The sequence below is a fragment of the Cynocephalus volans genome, chromosome 6, assembly GCF_027409185.1.
Source record: "Cynocephalus volans isolate mCynVol1 chromosome 6, mCynVol1.pri, whole genome shotgun sequence".
NCBI lineage: Eukaryota > Metazoa > Chordata > Mammalia > Dermoptera > Cynocephalidae > Cynocephalus > Cynocephalus volans.
This window is the reverse complement of record NC_084465.1, coordinates 162,670,375-162,696,184: the sequence shown is the minus strand read 5'-3', so window position 1 is coordinate 162,696,184 and position 25,810 is coordinate 162,670,375. Positions and strand designations below refer to the sequence as shown.

The following is a 25,810-nucleotide window of genomic DNA, read 5'->3' as shown; positions in this document are numbered from 1 at the left end:
TTTTGGGAGAATGGCCTCTCTTTCACTTTTTTGGAACTGTGTGCTCTCCTCCAGCTGCAAAGACAATGTTGGCTCCACTAGTGAACTTATTTGAAAGGTACTGTGTTCAGTGGCATGGCTTGTACGCTTGTCCCATAGTGCCAGTTAGTGACATTATGTCTTCACGAGATCTCACAGTTGATACTTCCATAATCCTCCTTTTGATGCACTTTCCATTGTTATGTCTGTCTACATTTGTTTCAGAACATTTCATTTGTTGGACAGATGGGGCAATACATTTGCAATTTCTTTCTGATTTCTTTTAAGGAACATGTGTAGTCATAAGTGAGCATCGTTCATCTTTCTACCCTGAATATAGTTGTATATTCAGAGGTGAAGTTGTATGCTATCTTGGCAGCATTGTGGAGATTGAGACAGTAACAAGCTAATGGTAATTAGAATCATTTGAACTTTTTTTTACTCTGGTGTGTGAAACACAGATTTCAAGTGTTTATCATGCTGTTAAATCATGCTGTTACTCTTTCATATTCCTCTTTTGGGTTTATGCACATCTCTACGAATCATTAGTTTCCTATTTTATTACGTAATATTCTTTAAGAAGATGCATAACGATGGCCTTTGCGAATGGGTTTATATGCATTTCTTTATTATTTCTCCCTTTGAAATGACTACTGTTTTTTAATTTAAAAACTCTGCTCCAGTATCTTGAGTAGGTCTAAAATAAGTGATGGGTTCTTTTTTGTAGTGAGATGTACCAATCTGATGAATCTCTCTAAGTGTTTGTTCTTAGACATCATACTTCATGGTCTCCAAAGACCAAGCAAATGAGGTCTCCCTTTTGTAATCAGAAAAAAATTTAAAAATAATGGCCGTAAATTTTTTTTTTTTTTTTTTACAGAGGATGTGTCATGTTCCTTGTCATTCCTTAGAGTCACTTCATGACCTTTTAGAATGTGGTGGGGTGGGTAGAAATAGAATATCTTTAATTTTAAGAGTGTCGGATTAGTGGGAAAGGAGGTGTGCAAGGAATCAGCTTTCTGAAGCCACCAGTGCCCCGAAGGCACCGGGATGAAGTGCGTTCTCAAGCCTCACAGGGAAACCTAACATTGTGTTCAGATACCACTGGCTCCTTTATGATGTTCTCAGTAACTGAGTGTGAAGGTACCAGGTCTTCTTATTTATTTGTGTGTGTTTGTTTGTTTAATTTTTAATTTTGATTATAGATATTTATGGTGTACAGAGTTGACTATTGGTATTTGTGTGCAGTATGGGATGATCAAATCAATGCTAGTGTGTTCATCATTAGAAATTGTAATTATTCTTTGTGTCCATTGCCCAATTATTCCCTAAGCACCCTGCCCCTCCTCCTTTCTGACCTGTAGTAACTATAGGTCTGTTCCCTTTTCAACACTTTACTGTGGTCTTCCTTCCTCTCTCCCACCCTCCCTCCCACTTATAAGTGAGGGCATACAGTATTTCTCTTTCTGTGCCTGGCTTATTTCGCTTAGCGTAATTTTCTCCAAGCTCATCCGTGTTGCTGCGAATGGAAGAATTTCGTTCTTTTGTATGGCTGAGTAGTATTCCATTGTGTGTATAGCACATTTTCCTTGTCCATTTGTCTGTAGATGACATTTAGGTTGGTTCCATATCTTGGCTATTTTAAACCGAGTTGCAACAAACATGTATCCCTTCGACATGATGATTTCCATTACTTGGAGTATGTACCCAGAAGTGGGATTGCTGGATTGTGTGGTAGTTCTATGTGTTGTTTGAGAAGCCTCCATAGTGTTTTCCATAATGGTTGTATTAATTTACAGTCCCCCCAACAGTGTAGAAGGGTTCCCCTTTCTCCACATCCTCCCTGGTATTTGTTATTCTCTGTCTTTTTTAAAATAGCCAGTCTAACTGGGGTGCAAGGATGTCTCAGGGTAGTTTTGATTTGCCTTTCCCTAATGATTAGTGATATTGAACATTTTTCATGCACCTGTTGGCCATTTGTTTGTCTTTCTTTGAAAAATGTCTCTGCCCATTTTAATATTGAATGATTTGTTTATGTGCTCTTGGGTTGTTTGAGTTGCTTATATTTCTGGATATTAGCCCCTTGTCTGTGTGCTTCCTTTGCTGTGCAGAAGCTTTATGGTTTGATACAATGCAAGTTGTTTACTTTTACTGCTTGTGCTTTTGGGGTTTTATTCATAAAGTCTTTGCCCAGTCCTACATCCTGAAGTATGTCCCCTGTGTTTTTGTCTAGGAGTTTTATAGTTTCAGTTCTTATATTGGAGTCTTTAATCTATTTCGAATTGATTTTGTGTATGGTGAAAGGTATGGGCCTAGTTTGACTTTTCTGCACATGGATATCCAGTTTCCCCAGCACTATTTATTGAAGAGGCCGTCCTTTCCCTAGTGTATATTCTTGGTGGCTTTGTCAAAGATAAGTTGCCAGTAATAAATGCTTACATCAAAAGAATGGAAACACTTCAAATAACCTAACATTAAATCTCAAATGAGTAGAAAAACAAAAACACTCTTATCCCAAACCTAGTAGATGTAAAGCAGTAATTAAGATCAAAGTCAAACTAAATGAAGTAGAGACCAAAAGAATGATGCAAAAAATCAATGAAGCAAAATGTTGGGGTTTTTTTAGGGGAAAAACACACTACGCAAGCTGTTGGCCAGCCTACTTAAAAAAGAAGAGAGAAGGCCCAAATAACAAAAATCAGAAATGGAAAAGGAGACATTGCGTCCGATTCCACAGAAATACAAAGAGTCATTAGAGATTGTTAGGAACAACTATACTCCAACAAATTTGAAAACCTGGAGGAAATGGATAGATTTCTGAACACATGCAAACTACTAAGACTGAACCAAGGAGAAATACAAAACCCGAAGAGACCAATAAGAAGCAATGAGAGTGATGCAGTCATCAACAGTACCCCAACACAGAAAAGCCCAGGACCAGATGGCTTCACTGCTGCATTCTGCCAAAGCTTTAAAGAAGAATTAACAACCATCCTTTTCAGACTACTCCAAGAAATTGAAACAGAGGCCATTCTCCTAAATTAATTCTATGAGGCCAGCATCATCCTGATCCCCAAATCAGACAAAGACACAACAACCAAAAAGAAAATTACAGGTCAGTAACCTTGATGAACATAGACACGAAAATCTGCAGCAAGACATTAGCAAACAGAATACAACAGCACATCACAAAGATTATACACTGTGATCATGTGGGTTTCATCCCAGGGATGCAAGGATGGTTCAACATACATATATCAATAAATGTGATACACCATGTCAACAAAAGCAAGGATAAAAACTATACGATTATCTCAAGAGATGCAGAAAAAGTATTTGAGAAAATTCAGCATCATCCCTTCATGATAAAGACCCTTAACTACGTAGGTATAGAAGGAAAATATCTCAACCCAATAAAAGCCATATATGACAATCACACTGCCAACATTGTCCTGAATGGGGAAAAATTGAAAGCTTTTCCTTCAGGAACAGGAATAAGAGAAGGATGCTCCTCTCACCACTCCCATTTAACATACTACTGGAAGTACTAGCCAGAGCAATCAGGCAAGAGAAAGAAATAAAGGGCATCCACATTGGAAAAGACAAAATCAAAACGTCAGTTTTCACAGGATTGGACGTGATCCTATATATAGAAAAATCCATAACCTCTACCAAAAAACTCCTAGAGCTCCTAAACAAATTCAGTACTGTGCGGGATACAAAATCAATGCATAAAAATTGGTAATTTTCTTATACAGCAACAACAAATAAGCAGGAACAAAAAATCAAGAAAGCCAGCCCTTTTACAATAACTATGAAAAGAATAAAATACTTGGGAATAAATTTAACCAAAGAGGTGAAAGATCTCTACAATGAGAACTACAAAACTCTGCTGAAAGAAAGAGGACACCAAGAGGTGGGAAGACATTCCTTGTTCATGGATTGGAAGAATTAATGTTGTGAAAATGTCCATAATTCCAAAAGTGATCTACGGATTCGGTGCAATCCCCATCAAAATACCGATGACATTCATCACAGAAATAGAAAAAACAATCCTAAATTCATATGGAACAACAAAAGACCCCAATAGCCAAAGCAATCCTGAGCCAAAAAATAAAATAAAACCAGGGGCATTATACTACCTGACTTCAAACTAGACTACAAATCTATAGAAGGTACCAAGTCTTTATGGAGCTTTGGAACTCCCACCACTCTCAAACTGCCGGTTCACCGGTGAGCTAATCTTGTAACTTCTGGATGTAGGACCTACTTTGCTGTCTCCATTTAAAATAATGCAGTTGCCCCGGTGAATGAGGTTTCAGAGGGCTGTGATCCAGACAGCCTCGATTCCTGACTGTCATTTGCGTGCAGTATTCTCACACCAGGTTGGGTGACTACTTATCATTTACCTTTATGAACCCCCAGAGTCACTCGAGACCACTTCATAGTAAGTAAAGGCTATTAAGCAGTTACTAGAGAGAGATGAGTATTTGGCCAGCTGGCTCCTTGCAGTGTACATTAGCCAGTGTCCATGTTTCTCATCAGTTACATCCAAAGTCAGGAGAACTTGAACTTGCATTTGAAAACATGACCACTCACAACACCTAGACTGCCTCATGTTGGGGGGATTTTGCATTACTGTAAAGTATAGGTGAAAATTAGTTAATATGGAATTAATATTGAGATGCATTACTGAGAAACTACCATATTATAACTAGGATACGGGCATTCATGCAATCCACATACATTTCTATCATTATAAGAGCCCCTCATGGTTCTCTTTTATAGCTACACCCACTTTCCTCTTGACCCCAGTTCTGCCTTAGCTTTGGCAGCCATTGATCTAGTCTCCATTTCTATAACATTGTCATTTCAGAGCACCATATAAAACCTGCCATACAATGTGGAATGGAGCTTATTGACGTCAGCTTTCTCACTCAGCATAATTCTCTGGATATTCTCCCTGGTTGTTGTTTGTCTCAATAGTTTGTTCCTTTTTACTTCTGAGTAGTATTCCATGGTATACCTGTATCCCCATCTGTTTAATCATTGTCTTGAAGAAACTTGTTTTTCTTGTTGTGATTGTTTTTCCACTTTTGGGTTATTAGATATAACCTGCTGTAAACATTTGTGTGCAGATTTTGTACGCACACAATTTCATTTCCCAGGGACAAATGTGGAGGGGCTCAATCACTGAGTTGTATGATAGTTGCTTGTTTACCTTTTAAAGAAACTGCCAAATCATTTTCCAGGGTAGCTGTATCAATTTACATTCCCAAAGCAATAAATGAATGAGCGGTCCAGTTCCTCTACATCTTTGCCAGCAGTTGGTGGTGTCACTGGTCACTTTTTTATTTTAGACATTCTGATAGGTGTGTAGTGGTATAATCTCATCATGGTTTAAATTTTCATTTCCCTAATGGCAAATGGTGTTGAATATCTTTCTGTGTGCTTTTTCATATCTGTATTTGCCTTTTGGTGAAATGTTTGTTTATGTCATTTGCTCATTTTCTAACTGGTTTGTTTTGTTTTCTTGTTGAGTTTTGAGAGCTCCATATATATATATTAAATATATATTATATATACTAAATATATATGTATTATGTATATTAAATATATATATTACATGTATTTTTTTTTACTGAATCATAGTTGATTTTACACATTTCTGGGGTACAGAGTTGAATATCAATACCTGCGTACAAATATGCAGTGATCAAATCAGGATAATTAGTATTCTCATCTTTATAAAGTGTAGTTATTTTTTGTGACTCGTACCAATTTCTTGCTATATATTCTAGATGCTAGTCCTTTCTTTGATGTATTGTTTTAGTCTGTTTTGTGTTGCTATAACAGAAATACCTGAGACTGGGTAATTTATAAAGAACAGAGGTTTATTTGGCTTACGATTCTGGGACAGTTGCATCTGACACAGGCCTCAGGCTGCTTTCTACTCATGACAGAAAGTGGCAGGCTGCTGGTGGGTATGAGCAGATCACATGGTGAGAGGAAACGAGAGGGAGAGGGAGAGGGAAGAGGTGGCAGGGTCCTTTAAACAATTAGCTCTCACAGGAACCAATAGAGCGAGAAGTCACTCACTACCCCTCCCCGCCAGGGAGTGCATTAATCCATTCATGAAAGATCCGCCCCCATGACTCAATCAGTTTCCAACACTGCCAGATTGGAGATCAAATTTCCATATGAGTTTTGGAGGGGACAACACATCCAAACTCCATCACGTATACTTTCTCCCAGTCTTTAGTTTGTATTTTCCCTGGTCTTTACAAGGTGTTTCATAGAACAAAAGCAAAAACTTAAAATTTTGTTGATGTCTAGTTTATCAAGTTTTGTTTTTATAGATGGTAATTTTGATGTAAAGTCTAAAAAATTATTTGTATAGCCCTAGGTCCTGAAGTTTTTCTTTTATTATGTATTTTTCTGAAAGATTTATAATTTTACATTTAAATCCATGATCTATTTTGAGGTAATTTTTCTATAGAGTGTTGCATTTAGGTCAAGGTTTAAGTTTTTGCCGTGTTGTTAGATAGATGCCAAATTATATGGTAGGTGTTAGAAAGACTATTTTTCCTTCATTTAACTGATTTTTAGTCCAAATCTGTTGATTATATTGGTGTGGGTCTGCATTTTTCTGATTAATTGATCTATGTTTCTCTCACTCCACCAACACCAAACAGTCTGGATAGTGGCAGATACACAAGCATACTTCAAAAAGTTCATGGAAAGATTTTTATTATCTTTTAATTGAATTTTTCCACAAACCTTTGTAGTACTCTAGTGTAATAAGTCTTGAAATGGGGTAGATTGATGCTTCTTTTTCAAAGTTGTTTAGGTATTGTCATTTCTTTGATTTCCATAGAAACTTTAGAATAATTTCGTTTATATCTATAAAAACATCTTGCTTATTTTGAAAGGAAATGCAATAGACCTTTATATCAATTTGGGGAGAATTAAATCTTTCCTGGGTTGAATCTTCCTATCCATGCATGTAAAATATCTGTTCATTTATTTAAATATTTGTCTTCATTTATCAGTGTTTAGTTTAAGGATACAAGTGTTATAAATATTTTGTTAAAATTAGATCAGAGTTTTTCTTTTTTTTATCAACTGTGAGTGATATTGTATTTTTAACTTTGACATGTCTGTGTGTTTATCACTAGTATACAGATGTACAATTGATTTTGTGTTTTTACCTTGTGTCCTGAGACCTTGCTGAACTCATTTATTAGTTTTTAGATTTTTTAAAGTAGATTCCTTGGGACTTTCTACATAGCCAATCATGTTATCTGCAAATAATAGTTTCTTTCTTTCTTTCCAATCTGTATGCCTTTTATTTCCTTTTCTTGCTTTACTAAATTGGCTAGAACTTCCTGCACTATGTTGAGCTAGAGTGGTGAGAAGTTCTTGTTCTATTCCCTTTCTTAGGCAGAGAGCGTTGTTTATTTATTTCACCTTTAAATACAATGACAGCTACAGTGTAATTTTGTAGATGCTCGTTATTTTGTTGAAGTTCTACTCTATTCTTATTTTCCTGAGCATTTTATCACAAATGAGTATTGACTTTTGTCAAATCAGTTTTCTGCATTGATTGATATGACATGATTTTCTTCCTTAGCTTGTTCTTATGTTAAATTACAAATGATTTTCAAATACTGAACAAGCCTTGCCTTGAAGGGATAAACTTGACTTGGTCATGTTGTATGGTTCTTTCTCAATATATTGTTGAATTCTCTTCACTAAATTTTGTAAAGAATTTCTATGTTAATATTCATAAAGGATATTGGTATGTAGTTTCATTTTTTTAAATTTTGTTTTATTAGGGTAATACTGTCTTCATAAAAGGAGTTGGGGTGTGCTTCCTCTTCTTTGTTCTGGAAGAGAATGTGTAGCATTGGTGTTAATTCTTTTATTTCAACCTGCTTATATCATTATATCTAACATGATTTTCTTGTAGACTATGTACAGTTGGGTTACATTTTATAATCCACTCTGCCAGTCTGTCAATTAGGACGTTTAGACTATTTACATTTAATGTAATCATTGATATGTTGGGATTTATGTCAGGTATTTTATTGTTTGTTTTCTATATGTTTTTTCTTTCTTCCTGTGGCTTACTGGAACATTTTTAAAAATGCCATTTTGACTTTACTAGTGTTTTGGGGTATATCTATTTGTATATCTTGTTTAGTGTTTGCTTTAGGTATTACATTATATGAGTATAAACCAAACATCATAATCCCCTTGTGTGGACATTTTATCACCTCACATAAAGTATAGATACCTCATCTCCTTTTATGTTTATTTGCCTTCTCCCATTACATTCCTTGCCACCCCCCATTTAAGACTATAAAATCATCTTAAATGTTTACCCACATTTAGAAGCACATCAAACACTTGTAATTTTTGCTTAAACCATCTTAATATAATTTAGAAAAAGCAAGAGAATAAGAAACTTCTACCATAATTATTTACATTTTAGCTTGTTGTGTTCTTTTTTCCTTACTGATATTCTAAGGTTTCTTGTTCTTTTTCTTTCTGTTAAGAAAACTCTTTCTAGACATTCTGTTAGGTTTATTCTTCTGGTGACAAATTCTCTTACTTTTCCTCATCCTGAAGAATTATCCCTCGTGTGTTTTTTTAAAACACAAATACTTTTTGCCATCTAGCCTCCATGAAAAACATGCTGTCATTCAAATTGTTTCCATCCATAGGTAAGGTGTCTCTCAGTCAGTTTGACCTGCTATAACAACATACCATAGACTGGGTGGCTTACAAAAAAATAGAAATTTGTTTCTTACTATTCTGGAGGCTGGTAGTTCAAGATCAAGGTCCCAGTGTGGTTGCATTCTGGTGAGAGGCCTCTTCCACGTTGCAGACTGCCAACTACTTATTGTATTCTCACATGGCCAAAAGGCATTAATCCCATGCATGACAGCTCTACCTTCATGACCACATTACATCCAGAAGGCCCCACCTCCAAGTACCATTATATTTGGATTTGAGTTTCAACATATGAATTTGGGGTATAAGAAAAATATTTAGTCTATTGTACTATCAATACAAATCTGGTTGATTTCATTTTTTTTGTTGTTTATTTGTTTTTCATTTTTTTAATTAAAATATAGCGTGGCATGAATTTTTTTGTCTTTATTCTGTTGAGGGGTTCAGTGAGCTTCTTGAATCTGTAGGTTTATGTCTCTTGCCAAATTTGGAGAATTTTCATCCATCATTTCTTTTACTACTTTTCCAGACTTCAGTGACATGAAAGTCAGATTTTTTGTTAATGATTCCAGAGGTCTCTGAGGCTTTGTTCATTCATTAAAATTTTGGTCTACTTTCCCTCTGTTTTTCAGTCTTGGTAATTTCTGTTTTTTTCTCTTTGAAGGTCACTATTTCTTTCCTCTGTTTCTTCTGTTCTACCATTGAGCCCATCCATTGAGCTTTATATTGCATGGAGCACATACAAAAGTTTATATTGTGTTTTCCAGTTTTAAAATTCCTATTTGTTTCTTCTTCATGTCTTCTATTTCTTTGGTGAGACTTTCCTTTTATTGTTTGTGCCACACATATTTGCAACTGCTTGCGAAAGTGTTTTGATTCTGACATATTTCAATTCTTCATCAAATAAATATGGCCTATTTGCCTTCTTGGTGTTTGCATCTATTGAATGTCTTTTTTTTAAAAAACAAGTTATTAATAGACTTTTTAGAGCAGTTTTAGGTTCACAGCAAAATTCAACAGGAAGTGAAGTGTTCACACATCCCTTTTACCCCTCCCACACATACACAGCCTACTACTATTGAAATTTCACACCAGAGTGGTACATGTATTATAATCAATGAATTTACAGTGACAAATCATTATCGACAAGGCCCATAGTTTGAGTTCACTGTTGGTGTTGTGCATCCCTGAGCTTTTGAAAAATGTATACTGATATGTATCCAACATTATAGTATTATACAGGATAATTTTGCTGCCCTAAAAATTCTCTGTGCCCCATCTATACATTTGTGCTTCATCAGCCTCTTGCAGCTGTTGATATTTTTCCTGTCCCTGTGGTTGTGCCTTCTCGACAATATCATATAGTGGGAATCATAGTAGGTAGCCTTTTTAGTCTGCTTACTTTCACTTAGTAATATGCACTTCAGGCTCCTCCATTTCTCTTCATAGCTTGATAGTCCATTTCTTTTTAGTGCTGAGGGATATAATATTGTATGGTTTATTTCATTTTAGTTATTCATTCACCTACTCAAAAATATCTTGGTTTCAAGTTTTGACAATTATAAATAAAGCTGCTATATTCACGTGAAGGTCTTTTTGTGGACATAAGTTTTTCACTCACCTGTGAGTACTTTTAAAAGGCCCCAAGTCTCAGTTTTGCAAGATGAAAAGATTTCTGTGGGTGGTTGTTGGTCGTGATAGTACCGTGATATTAATGTACTTAATGCCACTGAATGTACACTTAAAAATGGATATGACAGTAAGTTTTATGGTAGGTGGATTTTACCATAATATTTTTTAAAGATGAGAACTCATTCACAAGTCTACCACCTTAGTTTGTTAATAAGATTTCAACATTAAGAAGAATCAAAACCTTAAGGTATTATATTATAACCTAGAAAGTAACTTGGAGGCATGTAAGAAATAATGATCTTCAGTAAAAGTGAATATATGCACAATTATATAAGCTAGGTTTATTGTAGTTTTGGTTTCTAAAGTGTATTGCCCTTCTTAACATGGAGGGCCTCATCCAGTCAAACTCCCAAATAAAACAAAAAGGCTGACCTTCATACAAGTAAGAAGGGACTTCTTCTGCCTAACTGAATGAACCAATAAATGGATCTTATCCTACTTTCAGACTGAAATTAAAATATTAGCTCTTTTTGTGTCTTGAACCTGTAAAAGTTACTTATTTTTTTAATGTCTGAGGTTTTGTTCTACATGCCTAATGCCAAGTCATGAGGAGTTTTATGGACTGTTGCACTCTTCCCCACTGCCTTGCAATGCCATCTCTCCCATATGAAAACCCTCAAGTACTGTTATTCCTGCCAGTACCAAAATCTTTACCTGATGATCTTGTCAGCACATTTCTAATCATTATTATAAGTTTTATCTAATTTGGAGCAGTTTTTCTTGGTTATCAAACAAAATACAAAAATGTAAAAGAAATAAACATAGTAATTTGATATTCTGATTGGAATTTTGGCAAGAAATTTCTAGTATTCTCATGTAGGAAATTATTATTTGATCCAATTTTCTTTGGTGACTTCAGTTTTCTAAGTTTTAAGCACAGCCAAATCTGAAAGAAACATGATTTGTATATCCCTGGTCATTTGTATGGTCATTTTAAAATTTTGCTTTGTGTATTTTTTCATGTTGCTTAGTGCTTGAAAAGTGTGCATACTTTCCCTTCCCTATTTTCCTTCCCTTTGATAAAGGTAGTCTTTTATCGTTCTCTGTTTTCTAGGAATTTGTATACATTTCACAAGTTTAATCCTGAGAAATATTTTATGCTTCTTTGTAACCTTGAGAGTTGAAAAGGCACACTGCTGGAGAAGCTCTGTTTTTTGTTTTGTTTTTTTTTAACTTTGGACTACTTTCCCACACAGAAAACTAGAATATATCAAAATAAACATCCATTATTCAATTAGAAAATGTTGTCCTTTTTGCTTAAAAAAAGTGGTCTAACTCACAAATTTATAATTTCAATCCCAATTACTTCATTATTCATGCCTTTTTAAAAAGTTAGTAGGTTTTCCTATGTGATTACCAGTGATTTCACAACTAACAAGAGTTACTGCATGTTCCTCAACATATCTAATTCCCAAGGCCGTATTTAAATTTCACGAACTGTCTCCAGTGTCTGTGGCAGCTGTTGTTTTTTCAGTTGAAATTTCATCCAGGACCACACATTGCATTTGTCCATAAAGGCCAAGTTTAAACATTTGAGGGAATCTGAGTAAACCCAGAGAGGAGAGAAAGTGTCCCACATCCTCTCAACATTTGAAAAAGCAACACTGCAAGGTTACAATGAAGTTCACGCAAAGGTGGTCATAGGAAGTGTAGTCTTGAATCCAGTTGGCTTACTGCAGCACTCTGGGAATGAATCTTTAGGCTCCTTCTGTGCATAAGCATTTTCAGCCCCTTCCTCCCGTTCCACTCCATGCCAAAGGGGAAAACCATCCAGAAACCTTGGAGTTTAGGATTGAAAATTCCTGGAAACCCCTAGGTGGGACATCTTGGGGCAGGGGTAGGGCTGTGTGCTCATCAGAGCAGGGGCTGGATGTGGCCGGGTGTGGAGACAGTCTGAGCTCTGGAGCCCAGAGAGACCCAGGTGAATTCCAGCTCTGTCACCTGCAAGTTGGAGCGAGCTAAGGAGCTTGGGTAAAAGGTCACTCCTCAGAAAATGAGGATATTCATAAAGATTACTTCATGGTGTTGCTCTGAGAGTTAGATGAGATATCACTTGTGAAGCATTTACCCAAGTGCCCAGTACAAGTACCAGCATGCATTATTCCTATGAAGTCTGTCTAGCCATCTGCACTTAAAATAGACAAACACAAATCTCAGTTGAGTAAGGTAATACAGAGTCTGAGATTGTCAGCGCTTTGTCCACACTCCTGTCCCCTTTACCCTTCTTTCTGTGGGTTCTCTAACTCAAGGGGGAATGCATTATTACTAGCACAATGGATAAAGATGCACCCTGAGTCTTTTTTCTACTACATTAGTTTTAATAAGAAAGCAATTCCTTATCTTTTTACATGCTTTCGTTATTTGTTAGGTTTTTTTCCCTGTTAATTATTTAAATCTATAGAAAAAAGTTTGTATTTATCCAGTGGAAAACCTATAGGTTTATATGCCCACAATCATTTCAGAGTCTCATGTGGACAGTTCGTGTCCTCTCTACTAGTCTTTACCATGCTGTTCAAGGGCCAACAGGCCCTATTCCCATAGGGAAGGTGCTCCCCAGCTGGCGTGCTGAGACGTTGGGGAAGTACATCTAGGTACTGTAAGGCAGGCCAGATCTTGTGATCTCAGTCCTCTTTCTAAACCCCCAGCTGCACCTTCACAATTCCCCAGGAGATGTAGGAAATGAACACATCTCAAGTGAACTCTTTATTCATTTTCTCGTTTGTGTTATAATGGATTTATGAAGTTTATAAGGTGTCCATACATTAAATGGAAAAGTAAAAATAGATCAAGTTAAGCCTTAGGGACAATATACACTGTTTTATTGTTAATTCTGATGTATACTGTTGGCTGTTGATGGATATCTATTATCAGTGTAAATAGAGTCCCTTTTATTACAGTTTGCTAAGATCTTATTTTAGTCATAAATGTGCAAAAGTATGTTCTACTTGGCCCAGATGTGAAACCTAGAATTTTTGGGTCTGAGGGTGGGCTTGGCATTTTGTGCTCATCATACATAAACTAAGTGCTGCTAGTTAAGGGAACATATACTTAGTGTTTTGGTGCTTCTACTTCTGTACCCCCCTGATGTCAACTCTTTTTTTTTTTTTTTTAATTTTGGACAAGTAATGTAATCATATGGGTGAAAGGTGTGCATTGGAAAGTTCTGCTCCAGCTAGCATCCCTGTTCCTGTCTACCCAATGTCCTCTACCATTTTTCCTTGTAAGTTTATCATAACCTTACATTGTATATTTTTAAAGAGACAATCAAATATGTTTGTGTTCTAATTTTCTCCCCATTCTTAACCAACAGCTGGCATGCTTTTGTGTGGGTGAGACTATAGGCTAAAATGGTCAGAGGTTATAGCAGTTTTCATTTTGTTAAATATTGCACATTTGTCTTTCATAGTGGTTGTAACATTTGTGTTTACATGTGCAAAGTATCTGTTTATTCACTATTCATGTATTTAGCACCTACTAAGCTACGTGCACTGTTGTAGTTACTGGGTGGACACAGTAGACCAAAATCTCTGCTCTCATTTAGCTTATATTCAGGTGAGGGGAGATAAACAGTTTTTTAAAACTATGTTATTTGATAATTTATGTACAAGATATAGAGCAAGGCCTATGTTGGGAAGGGCCAATTTTAATTTTAAATAAGGTGGTAAGAGAGGCTTTCCTGAGCAGACATTTGCAAAAAATATTTGAAGAATATGAGGGAAGAAGCTTTGCGGGTATCTAGAGAATACTTCATGCTGAAGAAACTGCCAGCACGAGTACCTGAGGCTGGGTGGTTCCCCAGGCATCCTGTGAGCAGCAGGACCAGCAGGTGGGACAGTGTGGCTGGAGAATACTTGAAGAGGGGAAGGAGGACAGATCATGCGGGGCACTGAAGGCCATCATACCTTTCACTTTTCACTTAGCATAATGCCTTTGAGATTCATGCATGTTATTACATATCAGTGATTTGTTCCATTTTTTTCCAGTGAGTGGATATTGAAAGGAAAAACCCGGCCCAAACACAGAATGAGAAACACACCAGGAGACAAAGGCTCAACCCTGACATATTAAGAAGGCAAGATGGACAGGTGGGCTGCTCTCTCGAAAGTGGGAGCAGCAGCAGGGAGAGTTGGAGTGGGCCCTTTATATCCCGTTAAGGTGAGCTGGACTGTTCTTATTGGCTAGGGAGGGTGGGGAGGGCAGTGAGCGAGGTTTAAGCTGAGTTGGGATTTTTCTATAGGTGGAGAAATTCACGCAGTCGGAAAGGGGATGTGGCAGTGAGGAATAAGGGGGAGGGGGTCTTTGTTCTCGGAAAATGTGCTATTCTAGGGGCCTTGAAACTTTTCTGCAGCCATTTTGGGCGTTCTGCTGCCATCTTAGACTGTCCTCGGGTAGAACATGATTGCCTAACAAATATAGCAGAATTTGTTAGTCCATTTTCCAGTGAAGGGCCTTTGGGTTGTTTTCAGCCTTTGGCTTTCTGAGAAAATAAGTATTTATTTTTCAGGCATTTTGCATGGACATATGTCTGTGTTTCTTTTGGGAAAGTGCTTAAGAGTGAGTGGAATTACTGGGTCTGGTAACATGTGCATGTTTGCCATTATAAGATACTGTGTTTCCAAGTGGCTGTTCTGTTCTATATTTTACCAACAGTGTATGAGATTTCCAGTTGTTATGTGAAAGGGATGGCCCAGAGTCGCAAAGTTTTACACCGAGAGACAGATACTCAGCCAGAATGTATATTGGAGGGTTTCAGGGGCAAGCGGGTGGGCTGCCCTCTCAAAGCGGGAGGAGCCGCATGCAGAACTAGGGAGTGCTTTATATATCCTAATAGGTTGAGCTGTCTCATTGTCATCAGACGAGAGGACCAAGTGAGAGTTTAAGCTAAGCTGGGACTTTCTCACGCATGGGAAGGTGATGTGGCAGTGAGGGAGAAGGGGGAGGGGGGCCTTTTGTGGGTCTCAGAAAATGTGAAACTTTCCGTAGCTGTTTTGGGTGTTCTTCCTGTCCACCTGCCGCCATTTTAGACTGACATTGGTCATAACATAATTGGCTAACATTATGAATCCTTGTCAGCTTTTGGTAGTGTCAGGTTTTTGTTTTGTTTTTTAATTTGAGCTACTATACCAGGTGCATACTGATATTTCATTTTGTTTTTTATTTAATTTGATGTCTGATGGTGTTGAACTTTGTTTCATTTGCTTTCTTGCCATCTGGACCTCCTCTGTGGTGAAATTTTTCAAATGTTCTTTTATTTTTTTTTCCCATTGAATTTGTTATCTTATTCCTGAGTTTTAAGAATTTGTTTAGAGATTCTGAATAAAAGTGCTTTATTAGAAATATATTTACAGATATTTTCTCCTGGCCTGTGGCTTGTCTTTTTTATATTCTTAATGAAATGTTCTAAATAGCAGGTAAAATCTATCTATATATCAACATTTCTTTTTATAGTTTTTTATTTCTTTTGTTTCTTTTTGGTCTCATCTAAGACATTGTTTCCTAATCCAAGGTTAAAGAGAATTTTCTATGTTTTCCTTTGCAAGTTTATATAGGTTTAGTTCTTACATTTAGGTCTATGACCAGTTTGAGTTCAATTTTTAAGATTCAAGGTGTGGTTCTGTTAAACAAAAATTACAGGAGGCTATTGGTTTGGACTGAGCTCCTGTACTAGGCCCCAACAGACCAGACCAACCAAAATGGAGTTCCTTATGCTAAATGCCACATAATCAAACTGAAACTTTAAGGAAGCAGATAGATCAGTTTCTTTCCCAGAAAACACGCTGTTATAGTCTTCCTGAGTCAGCATACTGAGGATATCCCTCTGCTGTAGCTCTTACAAAAAGTAACCTGAAGTAACCTGATGTTACCAGTCAGCTTTTTTCCCCCTATTTTTTTCTGTTTTCTTCTTCCCACCTTACAAAACCCACTGTTCTGCTATTGTGTAGTGGGAGCTTTCATTCTATCTTTTAGAAAAGAGACTGCCCTGACTCTCAGATCATAAGCAATAGCCAGTTAGATCTGTAACTAAGTTCATTGTAATTTTGTCTGAGAGTTCTGGCAATGACAGTGGGACCCGAGTGATGTTGCTGACAACTCTCAGGACCTCTTGAGGAATGCAGGAGGGGTGCTGCTGACTCCTTTTGAGGTTCCCAGTCTTCCTCTTGGAGTCTCAAGGTTTGTTAGTTCCTCTTGGACTCTGCTCTTTCTGTGTTGAAACCTTGATCTTTTTTGCCTTCAAAGCCCGGGTTACTTTGTGCTTTGATAGAACTCGTGACCTTGTGGTGGGACTAAGAGTTAATTTATACTGTGAGTGAGCATATGACCTTTTGGGGTGTGTGGTGGTGAACAAGTCACTGGCAATAGCTGTAGATTTAAAGGTACCTGTGGTTGCAGTAAGTGGTTATTACTGCAGGGGTTGTGAACTCTGGCTTTTGGGAACTGGCAGGGATTTTGTGTTTGATCCTCTTTGTTTCTTTTTCTTGCACACTTATGTAGGATAGAATTATTGGCCAAGTTGGTCACTGGGATCTCAGATACAAAGTGGGCACTGGTTGGACACTTAAGAGCTATTAGAGTGCTCACCATCAAAAGATAAGACTTCCATGAAAAGATAAGCTGGTCACAAAATGGGCTGGGTGACATTAGGTTGCCCTAGAGCCTGAAAAAAATATCTGTGCCGTGAGGTACACTATGAAAGCATTACATGACCCAACCCTGTGACGTTTCTGTCTTAGGATTTTATCTCAGCTCTGAGAGACCCAAGATTCAACTTAAAAACAAGATCCTTAATCTCTAAAGATCTGGGTATCTGCACTTTTCATGTACAAGAATTATGGCCCCAGAGGCTGCAAATATTTACAAAACTGGTAAAATCTTACAAAAGATAGTTTAGAATGATGGCCATAATGTGGAACATTCTGTATGAAGACCACTGCACTTGAAGAAGCAGATTTAAAAATGAGGGCTCCTGAATTAGATGCATGCAGGGATGCCTATTGATGTGCAGAAGCTTCTAAAAAGATTTAAACAAAACATTCTTATTGCCTTTTTTTTTAAAAGAGTCTTTACAAAAGGCAGATGAAAAGCTTAAGTGACTAATTGGTTTAAAAAAAAAAAGGACTCTGACAGTGTATTTGCTTTGTTACTGTCCCATCCAAAGGTGAAAAAGAGAAAGCTAGATGAAGTATTTATAAAAATTAGGCCCTCAGGTCAAGCAGGTTTTTCCAGAATGATCCATGCTGAGTTCAGACATAGAAAATACTTCATTTGGAGATCCAATCAAGATCGCGGAATAGATGGTCTGCAGCATCACTCTCTACCACAGATCAACCAAATTTATAAAAATGTAACATCAGACAGACTGGAGCCACTGGAGCTCAGTGGAAGAGGAGGAGAGACCTACGGAGTTCATGAAAATGGGAGAAACCACTATGAGAGAAGGAAAAAGCTGCTCTGAGCATTTCTGGCTGCAGATGCTTTAAGGCTTGAGCTGCTGAGCGTGTGGAGCAGGAGCCAGCAGAAGCTGCAGCTGTGCCCTTCAGATGGAGTTACTTGGAGGCGGCAGGAGAGAAGAGGGCCTTGGCGGCCCCCAGGACAGCAAGACCACTAATACGGTTCCCATGGACCCATGCAGGAGCGAGGAGCCAGAATAACTGAAAAAAAGGAGCCACTCAGAGGCCAGTGAGTCATCGCAAGGGACTGGCACATGGCCCATCCCATGGGAAGTGTTTGCAGCATGGGCAGTGGGGGAGACGTGCCCACCAGGGGAACACTGGGACACAGCAAGGACGGCTGATCTGTCCCCCAATCAGCACAGGACTACTCAGAGGAGACTGGTCAGGAATGCAGAACTGCATGGGGTTCAGTTTGATGAAAAAACTCAGGCCCAGATCAGAGATTCTACAGAACACAGATCCACTGGGTCTCTGGAGAGTCAGAAGTACCTGTAAGGTCAACCATTACACCCTGAGCTGCACAAAAATCCTTCCGTAGAGAAACAGCAGCAAAGTAGCAATTGAAACAACCACACAGCTTAAATACTGGTTCCCACAGGAAGTTCCCCCATGTTAGAAGCAAAGGACAAAAAATTAGTTCTGGCCCAGGCACACCACCAGCCCCTTGAGGCCTGCCTGGGAACTGGAGGCTTGGATCTGGGGACTGGGCCCCCACTTCTAGGCAAACTGCAGCAGTGCCTTGGGGCCAGCCTGGGGACCTAAAGCATGGAGAAGGGGACTGGACACCCCTTCCACAACCAGGCACACCACACCAGCACCTTGGGGCCGCCCGGGACCCGAGGCAAGGAGAAGGGGACTGGACCTGTCTCCCACAACCAGGCACATGAAGCCAGCACCTCGGAACCCGCTCATGGTCCCGGGGCATGGAGAAGGGGACCGGACCAGCCTTCCACAACCAGGCACACTACACCAGCACCTTGGGGCCTGCCCGGGACCCGAGGCAAGGAGAAGGGGAATGGACCTCTCTCCCACAACCAGGCACACTGAGCCAGCGCTTCAGGGCCCACCCGGGGACCTGAGGCGTGGAGAAGGGGACTGGACCTCTCTCCCACCACCAAGCATACCATACTAGCACCTTGGGGCCCACCCAGGGACCCGGGGTATGGAGTCAGGGACCAGACCACCCTCCTACAACCAGGTACAACATGCCAGCACTTTGGAGCCTACCCAGAGACCCAGGGCATGGAGAATGGGACCGGACCTCCCTCCCACAACCAGGCACAACATGTCAGCACCTCAGAGCCCACCCAGGGACCCAGGGCATGGAGAAGGGGACTGGATCTCTCTCCCACAACCAGACACACTATGCCAGCACCTTGGGGCCTGCCTGGGTACCTGAGGCAAGGAGAGGGCAATGGACCTCTCTCCCACAACCAGGCACACTGAGCCAGCGCTTCAGGGCCTGCCCGGGGACCCAAGGCAAGGAGAAGGGGAACGGACCTCTCTCCCACAACCAGTCACACCACGCTAGCACCTTGGGGCCTGCTTGGGGACCTGAGGCAAGAAGAAGAGGAATGGATCTCTCTCCCACAACCAGGCACACTGAGCCAGCGCTTCAGGGCCCACCCGGGGGCCTGAGGCATGGAGAAGCGGACTAGACCTCTCTCCCATAACCAGGCACACTGTGCCAGCACCTTGGGCCCCGCCCACACTGGACCACCCTCCCACAACCAGGAAGAACATGCCAGCACCTCGGAGCCCACCCAGGGACCCAGGGCATGGAGAAGGGGACTGGACCTCCCTCCCATAATCAGGAACAACATGCCAGCATCTCGGAACCCACCCGGGGACCCAGGGCATGGTAAAGGGGACTGGACCTCTGTCCCACAACCGGACACACCAAGCAGCTCCTCGGGGCCTGCCCACTGTCCTGGGGCATGGAGAAGGGGACTGGACCACCCTCTCACAACCAGGCACACCATGCCAGCACCTCAGAGCCCACCCAGGGACCCAGGGCATGGAGAAGGCAACTGGACCTCTCCCCCACAACCAGGCACACCAAGCCAGCACCTTGGGTCCCACCCAGTGACCCGAGGCATAGAGCCAGGAGCCAGACCCTCCTCCTACAACAAGGCACACCACACCAGTACCTCGGGGCCCACCCAGGGACCCAAGGCAAGGAGAAGAGGAGTGTACCTCTGTCCCACAACCAGGGACATGGTGCCAGCACCTCAGGGCCCACCCAGCCCAGAGGCATGCAGAAGGGGACTGGACCCTCCTCCCACACCAGGCACAAAACACCAGCACCTCGGGGCTCACCTGGGTACCAGAGGCATGGAGAAGGGGACCAGACCCTCCTCCCACAACCAGGCACACTGCGCCAGTACCTTGGGGCCTGCCCAGGAACCCAGGACATGGAGAAGGGGACTGGACCCCTCTCCCAAAAGCAGGCACATGGCGCCAGCGCCTTGGGGCCTGCCCAGGGACCAGAGGCATGGAGAAGGGGACAAAACACACCCCACAACCAGGCATACCGCCAGTGCCAAGGAGCATGCCAAAAACAGCACCTCCACGTGGGTGGCCCACCATAGCCACCACAATAACCATGGCTGCTGCAAAAGCGGCTAGACGCCACAGCCACCACGTAGATGGTCCACTAACCACTGGAGTGCATTCACACAAGAAGGGTCACCAGCAGAGACAAAGAAAAGAAGAGGATGTCTCTTTCCACAAAACCCATTTCTGAGTGACAGAAGAAGCATCTGCTCTATGGTAATATTGGGGGACCTGATCACATCTCTCAGCATTGGACAGATCATCTAGGCAACAAGTTAACAGAGTAACCATTATTCTTTCAGAAGGAGAGAAGAAACCTAGGGCAATTAGTGGGGGGAGGGGGAGGGAATGAGGGAAGGAGAGTGGTTGGACCAGGGGCATAAAGAATAATTATGATTTGTAACAACATATATGCTAGTAATATTGATTTAATCCACATATCTCAGTGTTCAACCCCAAAAATATGTATAATCGGTTTTGATTCAATAAATAAAATAAATTTAAAAAAAAAAAAAAAGAAAATGCTTCATTTGTCCTTGTAGCCAATGGTCTCTGCCTAGAGTCGGTAGTTTTTTTTTTTTTTGTCTTTTTCATGACCGGCACTCAGCCAGTGAGTGCACCGGCCATTCCTATATAGGATCCGAACCCGCGGCGGGAGCGTCGCCGCGCTCCCAGCGCTGCACTCTCCCTAGTGCGCCACGGGCTCAGCCCTAGAGTCGGTATTCTAGTGAAGAAATAAGCTACGTTAAAGACTCCCTATGAAACTAAGTCAGTCTCCAAAACACACCTTTCTGGTATTTCAGTTATTTTGAATAGGCTTCTCAGTTTTCTCCTGTGCTCATCTGTGTACTTCCTTGTAAAATCCTGTTGAGAATTCTTACAGTCTTTTGTTGCCTCAGCATCCAGTTTGAATCATCTCCTGCCTCTTACTGGACTAGCACAAATGAACCAACTCTCCTTCCACTCAGGGCTCTTCTACAGAGCGGTTATCTTGATAGCCATGTCAGGGTAGGGATAGAGTTCATAGTCACTATCCATAGAGAAACCTCAAGACCAAATTCAAGGAAAACGTATCAAAGCCAGTTTTAGCAAAAATGGATGTTTTGTTCACACAGATGAGGTCTGGAGACATTCAGACCTGAAATTTAGTCCATAGCCTCTATAAAGTTGATCCCTGATAGCAGGTAATGTGCCCTAGGCTCTTTCTTATAGAAAACTTGCATTCTTTTCCACTGCTTTGTGTGGAATATACTATAAAGCATTTGTACTTCACGGGGCCTGGTTTTCCAAAGTCTTGCAGTTTCAAATATTGACCTTGCAGAGGACTGGAAATTTTCCTCAGGCTCTAAGTCTCTGGTGTAAGATAAAGATTTGTGGCGCAGCAAGGTTGCTGGCTCAAGGACAGACTAGTTACTGATTGTTATGTAAAGATACTGAGAAATTGGTGTAAGAAGGAATGTTTGCTAAGATTGAGCTTTTGTTGATAGCTTTAGTGGAATGTCATCTGACTTGTTTCACTGAAAGTTACCAGCCTATATTGTTAAACTATAACCTCCCCCCCCATGTTCTCTTCCTGTAACTTCCTGGTCTGGAAAATAAGTGCAGGAAGAGAACCCCAATTCGGGGTTAATTTCCTGAAGAAGGGATCCCTCTTGCTGGAGGGTTCAAGGGAAGTTAACCGCTTCAGGGTCTCTCACTGCTCAGAAGGGATGGGCTGTGAGTAATCCTTTGTGTCTCTATCACCCAGGGGAAGTGGGGTGACAAATCCATGGGGGGCAAAGCAACACAAAGCAACACTTTTGAGGTGGAGTTATTTTTTACCTAGGAGTCATCCCTTTGGAGGTACAAATTTAGGTTTCCTGGCTAAACATTATTACTTAGGGCAATGAAATAGGTCATTGAAATACTGATAGTGTAAAAGGGGTAGAGAAACTATATGGAAACTGGGAAATGAAAAACTATAATGAAAGCTATAAAACCTCCTTCTGTATGTATACATTATGTGTATGTGATATTTTTCTCTCCTGGATGATGTTGCCATCGTCACAAATTTATAAAGAGCTCTATGCAATTAGCTTAATGAAAAGACATTCCATGCTCTTGGATTGGAAGAATTAACATCATGAAAATGTCTGTACTACCCAAACTGATCTACAGATTCAGTGCAATCTCCATCAAAATACCAATGACATTCTTCACAGAAATGGGAAAAAAATATTAACATTCATATGGAACAACCAAAGACCCTGAATAGCCAAAGCAATCCTGAACAAAAAAAGTAAAGCCAGAGGCATAACACTACCTGACTTCAAATTATACTACAAAGCTATAGTAACCAAAATAGCATGGTACTGGCATAAAAATAGACACTTGGACAAGTGGAGCAGAATAGAGAACCCGGAAATCAACCCACAGGCTTACAACCATCTGATATTTGACAAAAGCAACAAAAATACACATTGGGGAAAAGACTGCGTATTCAATAAATGCTGCTGGGAAAATTGGATATCCATAAGCAGAAGGTTGAAACTAGACATGCATCTCTTACCATATACTAAAATCAACTCAAAATGGACTAAAGACTTAAGTATAAGACCTGAGACTGTAAAATTACTAAGGGAAAATATAGGTGAAACACTTCAGGAACTAGGTCTGGGCACAGACTTTATGAACATGAGCCTGAAAGCACAGGCAACAAAAGAAAAAATAAACAAATATGACTATATCAAACTAAAAAGCTTCTGCACAGCAAAGGAAACAATCAGCAGAGTGAAACAACACCCTACAGAGTGGGAGAAAATATTTGCTAACTGTGCATCTGACAGGGGATTAATATCCATAATATACAAGGAACCCAAGCAATTACATAGTAAAAAAACACATAACCCAATTAAAATATGGGCAAAGAAGCTGAATAGACATTTTTCAAAGGAAGATATACACATGGCCAACAGGTACATGAAAAACTGCTCAATATCCCTAGTCATCAGGGAAATGCAAATTAAAATTAAAACCACATTGAGATATTTCACCCCAGTTAGACTGGCTGTAATAAAAAAGATGGACAATAACAAATGCTGGTAAGAGTATGGAGAGAAGGGAACGCTCCTGCACTGTTGGTGGGACTGTAAATTAGTACAACCACTATGGAAAACAGTATGGAAGTTTCTCAAACAACTGCAGATTGATCTTCCATATGATCCAGCAATCTCACTTCTGGGTATATACCCAAAGGAATGGAAAGCATTGTGTTGAAGGGATACCTGCATTCCCATGTTCATTACAGCTCTGTTTACAATACCCAACATAGGGAACCAACCTAAATGTCCATTGATGGATGATTGGATGAGGAAACTGTCATGTGTATACACCATGGAATACTACTCTGCCATAAAAAAGAATGAAATTCTCCCATTTGCAACAACATGGATGGATGAGCTTGGAGAAACTTATGCTGAGTGAAATAAGCAAAGCACAGAGGGATAAACACCGCATGCACTCACTCATAAGTGGGAGCCAAGAGAGAAAGAAGGAGAGAAAGACCACACTGTTGTGTTGGATTTGCAGAGGGAGAGAGCCTACCTGGGGATACAGAGTGGAGTGGGGGATGGGGAGGGAGGTCAGGAATAATTGGGTGGGGGAAATGGGGTATAAGCACAATTTGTAGTAATGGGCATGCTGCCAGTATGAATCTGGCCATCACATCTTGGGCACAAGTGGTGACGGTCTTCTTTGCATCTCACAAATATTCATAACCAATTTAAAAAAGAAATAAAAAAAGACAAGAAAAGTAAATAAGCACTTAAATCAAGTATTCTTTTAGAAGCAATAGAAGCTAACCCAAATGCCTTTTAGTTCCTGTGACCTGAGATACTCTTTGGTAAGTAAAGCTAGTTTGAAACTTGTTGGTAAAATGAAAACAGGAGTCTCTTCAGAATTGTCAGCATTAATTATAATTCAAGAATACATTTTTTAAAATCTGAATTTATTAGTCAAACAAGCTTGTTATGTCCTAGGTGTATAAGGTGATAAGCTATAATCCCAACCTAATAACAGAATGCACAGTAAAATGAATTACTTAATTGGTTCACAGACGTGTGCCATGAAAACAAAAATGAGAAAGTGAAGGAAGAATAATGTTTAATTTTTTAGTTTCTTTCCTTTTGTGATGTTTTTGATTCTTGCCTCATGTCAACAACAGCAAAAAAAAAAAAAAAAAAAAACTGTGATAGCTAGCTTTGTTTTCCTTGAGCAATTCAAGCATAATTAAGAATGAGTAATTAGGTGAATGCAAATGGGACAAAGGTTTATAGAAGAACTTGTCATAGTTTTAAAAATATTTTTCAGTAACTTGAAATATTAAAGTCATTTATGTTAAATTAAGTAATAGATATAAAATGTTTGAGCCATTTCTAAGTTAAAATTTCAAAACAATTGCTGAACATATGTTTAATGTTTGTATACTTTTCATTGAGAAGAATGTACTTTTTTTCCTGTTGAATTGCCTCAACACCTCTGTTATGAGTCCACTGACTGTACATTGGTTTATTTCTGAACTCTATTCTCAGTTCATCTGTGTTTATCATTTGCTGTTACAACAGTGTCTTCATTACTGTTCATTTATGTTACCTCTTGAAACCAGGAATGTGAGTTCTTCAACTTTGTTCTTTTATCAGAATTATTTTAAATTCTAAGTCCTTTGCTTCCTCATATAGAATCATCTTGTCTACTGCATAAAAGCTTCATAGAATTTTGCTTGTGATTGCATTGGATCTATTATAGATCAGTTTGGGAAGAACTGGTATTTTGACCATATTGAATCTTCCAATCCCCTAACCACAATATAGCTCTTCATTTATTTAGTGGTAAGGAGTTTTGAGCTAGGAAGGGACATGATGTGATTTACATTTCAAAAGAATAACTGGCTCCTGTTTGAGAATAGATTCTAGTGGGGCACTGGTGGAAGCAAGAATAAGTTAGGAAGCTATTTGAGATATAAATTCACACATACACACACACACACACACAAACGGGGGGGGGGGGAGAAGATATAACAACCACAATTATTTGAAGTTGATACAACAAGCAAACAGAAAGGACATTGTTGGGGGGGAGGGGGGAGGGAGAAGGGAGGGAGGTTTTGGTGATGGGGAGCAATAATCAGCTACAATGTATATCGACAAAATAAAATTTTTTAAAAAAATAAATAAATAAATAAATATGGGGAACCATATTACAGTCAAAAAAAAAAAAAAAAAAGCTATTTGAGTAATCCCAGGAAGGATTAGTGTTATTAAGTGTGCTAGCAATGGTGGTATCTTGTAGTCAGATTCTGGATATGTTTTGAGGGCAGA

At 39.7% G+C, this 25,810-nt stretch overlaps 1 long non-coding RNA gene across 1 annotated transcript in view; it reads left to right on the top strand.

Moving 5' to 3' along the window:
- The window catches only part of LOC134379954 (uncharacterized), a 159,654-nt gene that overhangs the window by 106,366 nt on the left and 27,478 nt on the right, over positions 1-25,810 (top strand). Inside the window, exon 5 of the long non-coding RNA XR_010023847.1 lies at positions 14,433-14,604. This is a non-coding gene — a long non-coding RNA (uncharacterized LOC134379954). The remainder of the gene's footprint in view (positions 1-14,432; positions 14,605-25,810) is intronic.